Here is a 6204-nt window from a genome sequence, read left to right as displayed (position 1 = left end):
ATTGTAGTTTTGTGTAACTTATCAGCTTTGTATTTTGCAGAAGACCACTGTTAGCTGCATAAAGCCTGCAAATAATTCGTAGTGGCTTGACTTGTCATTGCACAATGTTTGAGGCCGTTGACATGCACTGTGTGTATTTGCTATTTCCCTGTTTGGTTTTCTTTTTGTTTTACATTAACAAAAAACACTGCTAACTAAGGGCTAATGCCCACGGCCGGATTTTCACGGCGTTTCACCACAGCTATTAGGTTCTATTGAACCTAAGAGCTCAATGTACATACTGTGGCATTGCACCGCGGAATACCGCAGCGTTAAATTAATAGCAGCATGTCCTATTTGCCGCGGGAATACACGCGGACGGCTTCCATTGTAGTCAATGGAAGCCGCCCGATACGATATACTTCCGCTGTAGCACAGCGGAGGTATAGCGTGAATCCAAGCTCCACCCACCGCCGGGCGCGTCAATGGACACTGCTGGCGCATCATGTGACACCGCCAGTGCGTCATGCGCTGTATTGTGCATGCGTGCTGGCAGTGTCATGCGGGAGCTACGCTGCGGATTCAGAGGTAAGTGTGGGGGTGCCGTGAGGTACGGTAGGTGAGGACAGAAGCCACAAAGCATAGTTTGTATCTTTGTGAGCTGTCCCTGTTTGCTGCAGCATAATTTAATTCCCCAAAGACCACAGCTAGCTGCCAAAGATCAGCAAGTAATTCGTAAAAGCAGGACTGGTAATTGAACGACACACACTGTATGTATTTGCTGTTTCCCTGTTTTGTTTTTGCTGTATATTAATACAAAAAACCACCACCAACTAAATTAGCCGCGTGATATGTGAGAACAGCAGGCCTCACAGTACAGCTTGTATATTTGTACATTGTCCCAGTTTGGCACAGCGTAATTGAATTCCCCAAACCCCATTGCTAGTTACATCTACAAATAATTTGTAGTGGCAACACTGGAGACTAAACAACTTCTTTGACCACAAACAGAGAACTGCAATATTGTCCACGCCAAAGCATAGTTTGTCTGTCTGCTTTGCTGCTATATAGGTTGACAGCAGCAGAAATACACTCTTTCCCAATGAAATGATCTTGTTTCGTATGGGCATATAAACGTGATGCAGCTTCCTTCTCTGTTCCCTCCAATATAACCCTGGTATACAGGCTTTCTTCACACCCTGCAGCAATAAATCCTCTGTAGAATACCTGGCCCTAAGAACAGACCACGTGTTATATAGGCATATAGATGTGATGCAGCGTCTCTGTCCTGTGCGCCACTGTAAAATAGGACGCTGGCTACACTGTGCCCATGTTATATATGGCTAAGTCAAGTGATACAGGCGTCCAATTAAACTGCTGCCCATATGCAAGATGAAGGAAACGTTTGGTGACTGCCTGCTGATTGACTGCAAGCTAACCCCTACAGCAGGCATTATAGAAAATTTGATTTCCCCATGCTTTTCACCAAAATCTGGTTCAGACTTACCTGATATGATTTTGCGAAAATAGGGATGATTTTATCGCTCGGCTGATTAAGACCAGCAACACTAATGACCAGTATGTTGGGAGTAGGAAGAATGAAGCATACACTGAAAAGAAGACCTTGCGTACAGTGAAACATGGCAGTGGCTCGATGGGGACAACAAGGGATGCACCAAAGGACAAAAATGGGAATGCCATCCCTAATCAACACTGGCTTGGCGTACCCTGCCTAAAAGAAATGAAATTGTTCTGTAAAGGACAACCTCACATTGCAAACCTAAGGCAGCTAGCTTGTCCCTAGATGGAGGGTAAGGAAGGACTAAGTACCAAAGAGGAAAATGCCAACAGGCCCAGGAAAAGGCAGATAACAGACAGGAGTCAACAGCCACACCAGACACAACAAACAAGACATGGATCAAGCATCCACACACCAATGGACAGAGGGCACTCAAGCGTCTGCACACTAATTCTACAGAGGGCACTCAAGCGTCCGCACATCAATGGAAAGAAGGGATCTCAGACCTCTGCACATTAATGGACAGAAAGCATACAAAGATGACATATACCTTAGACCAGGGTTCCCCAACTCCAGTCCTCAGGAACCGCCAACAGGTCATGCTTTCAGGATTTCCTCAGTGTTACACAGGTGATGTAATTATTGTCAGTGCCTCAGACATTGCCACAGGTGTTTTTACTATAGGATATCCTGAAAACATGACCTGTTGGTGGTCCCTGAGGACTGGAGTTGGGGACCCCTGCCTTAGACATCCGACCACCATCAGATGGAGGAAACAGACAGAACTAGACCATCTGCCAGGTGACATAAACAAGACTGGACTCAAACCAAACATTTATAACACCAGACAAACAGCATGCATGCACACAGTTGGCCAATGAGTGCACACACCACAGAAGGAAGAGAAGAGAGGAAAGTTATATACAGAGGTATTTCTGACAGGCAACTCCCAAGGGAACATCTGCAGCGACAGGGTACACCGCGAGATTTCTGACAGACCACCTCCGGGTACTGGTGCATCTTGTCTCCACCGGAAATATGGCTGGAGACATGGGTTGGCCGGCATCAGTGACAAGGAATGCCCTGCACATGTCCCCAGCTGCAGATTGGCTACTGCTGGGTGGGAATCCCTGGAGTTGAAGTAGCTGTACGAGCTGTGTTCTGCTGGATCCTGGGCCCAGACTGGGGACTGTGCTTCTGTGACCCCCGCTGCGCTCTGCTGTCCTGCTGACTGAAGCCACTGCTATGCCTCCTTCTCCTGATTAGCTGGTAGCGCCGGCACCTTGCCCTGTAGGGAAGGCACTTTTCTGGGCGAATGGATGCCGTTCCTTCATACCATGCAGTGGAGCAGAGTGACAGCGCAGTCGGAGGGACAGTGTTGAGGCCGCTAGGGACACTGACCACTTGCCCGTAAACACTCACAACAGTGAGGTCTCAGCCACTGGAAATGGGAGCTGTCAGGAACGGGGCTGGGAACCCAGCGGGATAACTGATAGGCAGCATCAGCCAATCACCACCTGTGGGCGTCACCTGGTCCTCCACTCTATGTCAACCCAGCTAACCCATGCCTCCACCCATACTTCTGGTGGAGACAAGATGCACCAGTACCCCACTGGTGTAACTATAGGAAATGCAGAGGATACGGTTTCACCCGGGCCCAGGAGCCTTAGCCCTCTCTTCTCCATATAGGGAGCCCAGTACTATGAATAAAGCATTATAGTTGGGGGCCCTATTACAGGTTTTGCATTGGGGCCCAGGAGCTTCAAATTAAGCCTTTACAACATACAACACCTAAAGGACCGTCTGCATTCAACAGCCCCCAAGGAGCTGACTACCGTAGAGATACCACCCCTTACTCCACTCCCTGTTTGCGGCTGGCACAGCACAACAAACCCACCTTAATAAGCTATTTAAATTGTTCCTATATAATTGTTGTTGTTTTTTTAAACAGCTGAATGTTTGTAAACTTGGCAAATAGATTTAATTTGCAATGAAGGTGGAAACAATTTGATTGCAACTGTATTTTTAAATTTCCAGGCGGAGTAACTGAGGAAGTGCAAAATAAAAAGGTGCATCAAAATGTCATGGGGAATTCTAGTATTTCCTAAAGCAGACATATCAGGAGGGCTGACAGATCCCCTCTATGTAGCGGCGCAGCTGAATACTTGGAAAGCTCCACAATATCCAACTGTTTATCCTTAGCAATAACTAAAACAATACATCATTCTGGCAATGGCGCAGCTTGGAAAATAACATTACGCCCCCTGTTTTTCTGTTTCTATTGTCCTGTTCTAAACATGGAAAGTAAATTGCCGCTCTAAAGACCCATTAATCAATACAGTCGCACGAAATCTGTTAGCCTAGGGCAGCTGTCCCTTTATGCGTCCGCAGATACAATCAGAACGCCTTCCAAAGGCAATGATCTCACTTTTTTTGTTTTTTCCTGCCAGGATAAATTCATCCTAAAATGTTACGCTTCTGTAAAGTGGCCCAAGTTAAAAAAGAAAGGAGTGGAAATGTTTTTTTTTTACTTCCATCTGCCTAGTAGGACATCTGCATAACACTTTCCATGGGGAGAAATACACTTATATTCATGGATGTGGATACGAAAATTCAGTTTCCACTTGTGGTGGTGAAGTTTTCCAGCTACTAAAACTTTTGGAGTACCTGCCCTGAATTTACATGCCAGGGTAAATATTATTCTGCTATACAGCCCACACTTCCACGAAGTGTATATATACGATACAATGTGTTTACAGCGTATATATGGGTCCCACACAGCCGCAGTAGGAGCACGGCTTATAAATAACATGTTAGTCACACAGGATGACTTGATGTCTCCCACTACTGTGGATTAAGTGGTTCTATTGCCTCTGGCTGGTCAGGATATGAGCACAGGCTGAAACTATGTCATCTCCGCGCCTGTGCCAATCTACAACCCCTCATTCTTACCAGGGAGAAGCAATTACCGACGTGGTATGGAAAGGGTGAGGACTTCTGGCCGGGCCCCAGGATGAGCCGGCGGAGCTATCATGGCTTGCTGGCAGCCACATCTGCAGGGAGGGATGAGCAGCCTCCGGCTCGCGTTACGCACTTTCCCTAGTCACTAATGAAGTCTGTGCAGAGAGTAAACTTAAAGGGGGAGGGGGGGGGGGGGGGGGGTAAAAAAAGTGGGGCGCAAGAAAGTTAGTTGTGCAATAATAAACTTTGTCCTTTCACCAACTATGTTCTAATTTCTCATGTCCTACTGGGCAAAGGGCTAAGGCCGACAAAATCACGCGATTTTCCGGTGATGCGATAAAATGCATGTTTGCGAAACCCATGCTTTTCAATGGTTTCCTTCACATTAGTGAAATTTGCGCCATGCCCTATCTTTCTGCAATGTGCTATTTTTTTATTTCCCATGTGTGCCTTTGGAGCCTCCTTGTTTATCGCATCGCAAAGCACGTACTCGCAATTTACGTGCAATGTATTTTTTGCATTAGAAAGTCTGATTGACCTTCGCACTAAAAAATTGTGCGATTTTATCGTGGGTAGCAGCGATGCGATGCGAGATTATTCTCAAGAAAACGCATCGCTGTCGCTGCGATATCGCCGCAAGAAAATGAAATGCACAGGAAAATCGAATATGTATTTTTTTTTGCGGATGTGAAATACACGCATACAGGCCGGCTTCACATGAGCATAAGCATGTTTGCATGCGTTTTTGCGGAATGAAAGTTTTGTATTTGCGCACCGTCTGCGTATGTTACTGTACCTCCTGCCCACGCAAAAAAAAAAAAAAAGCAACGATGCTCTCAGCCATTGAAATAACCAAATTCTTTATTGAGAGCAAATGGGCTACGCAATTGCTGGCTGGGGTCCCTTGGATTTCAATGAGAGCTGCGCCTGCAATTACGAGCGTTCGCCCCTAGAAATCGGAGCAATGGTTCCACTCCGAACCTGGTGGGCGCTGCCTGGGAAACCCCTCTACACTTACCCTCCAGTCCTGGACAAACAAAGATGGCTGCACAACTGCTATTTATACATGGGTAGTCTAAGGCAGGGGTCCCCAACTCCAGTCCTCAAGGACCACCAACAGGTCATGATTTCAGGATCTCCTATAGTAAGAACCCCTGTGGCAATGTCTGAGGCACTGACAATAATTACATCACCTGTGCAACACTGAGGAAATCCTGAAAACATGACCTGTTAGTGGTCCCTGAGGACTGGAGTTGGGGAACACTGGTCTAAGGCACTATATGCTGCTCTGATTGGCCGGCACTGGTCATGTGGGCAGCAGTGGCCAATCAATACAGCATGTAGTGTCTTTAAAGAGGGTTTAAAGTGATTTTATAACCCATGAGATATGATGACCTACTTACAGCATTGGTCATCAATAGCGGATCAGTGGTGGTCTGATCAGCTGTTCGCTGGGCTGTTCTTACTGTGTACAGTGCAATACCACGCCAAGCCACTACACAATGTATGGCGCTGCCTGCTTCCTGCATGGTACATGGTAACATTGGCTTGGTGAGCAACTGATCGGTAGGAATCCCCGTCCGGTGGACCGCCACTGATCAGTGACTAATGACGTATCCTGTGGATAGGTCATCAATTTTAGGAGCTCACTGACATTGGCGTATTTACGTGTGTAAAAACCGCAGAAGGGCCGAACTATGCAGGGATTTTCAGTCTGTAATATGCCGCGTATTCACGAACCGAAA

The sequence above is a fragment of the Eleutherodactylus coqui genome, chromosome 4, assembly GCF_035609145.1.
Source record: "Eleutherodactylus coqui strain aEleCoq1 chromosome 4, aEleCoq1.hap1, whole genome shotgun sequence".
NCBI classification, from domain to species: Eukaryota; Metazoa; Chordata; class Amphibia; order Anura; family Eleutherodactylidae; genus Eleutherodactylus; species Eleutherodactylus coqui.
The sequence above is the reverse complement of the archived record's forward strand: the minus strand, read 5'-3'. Positions refer to the sequence as shown.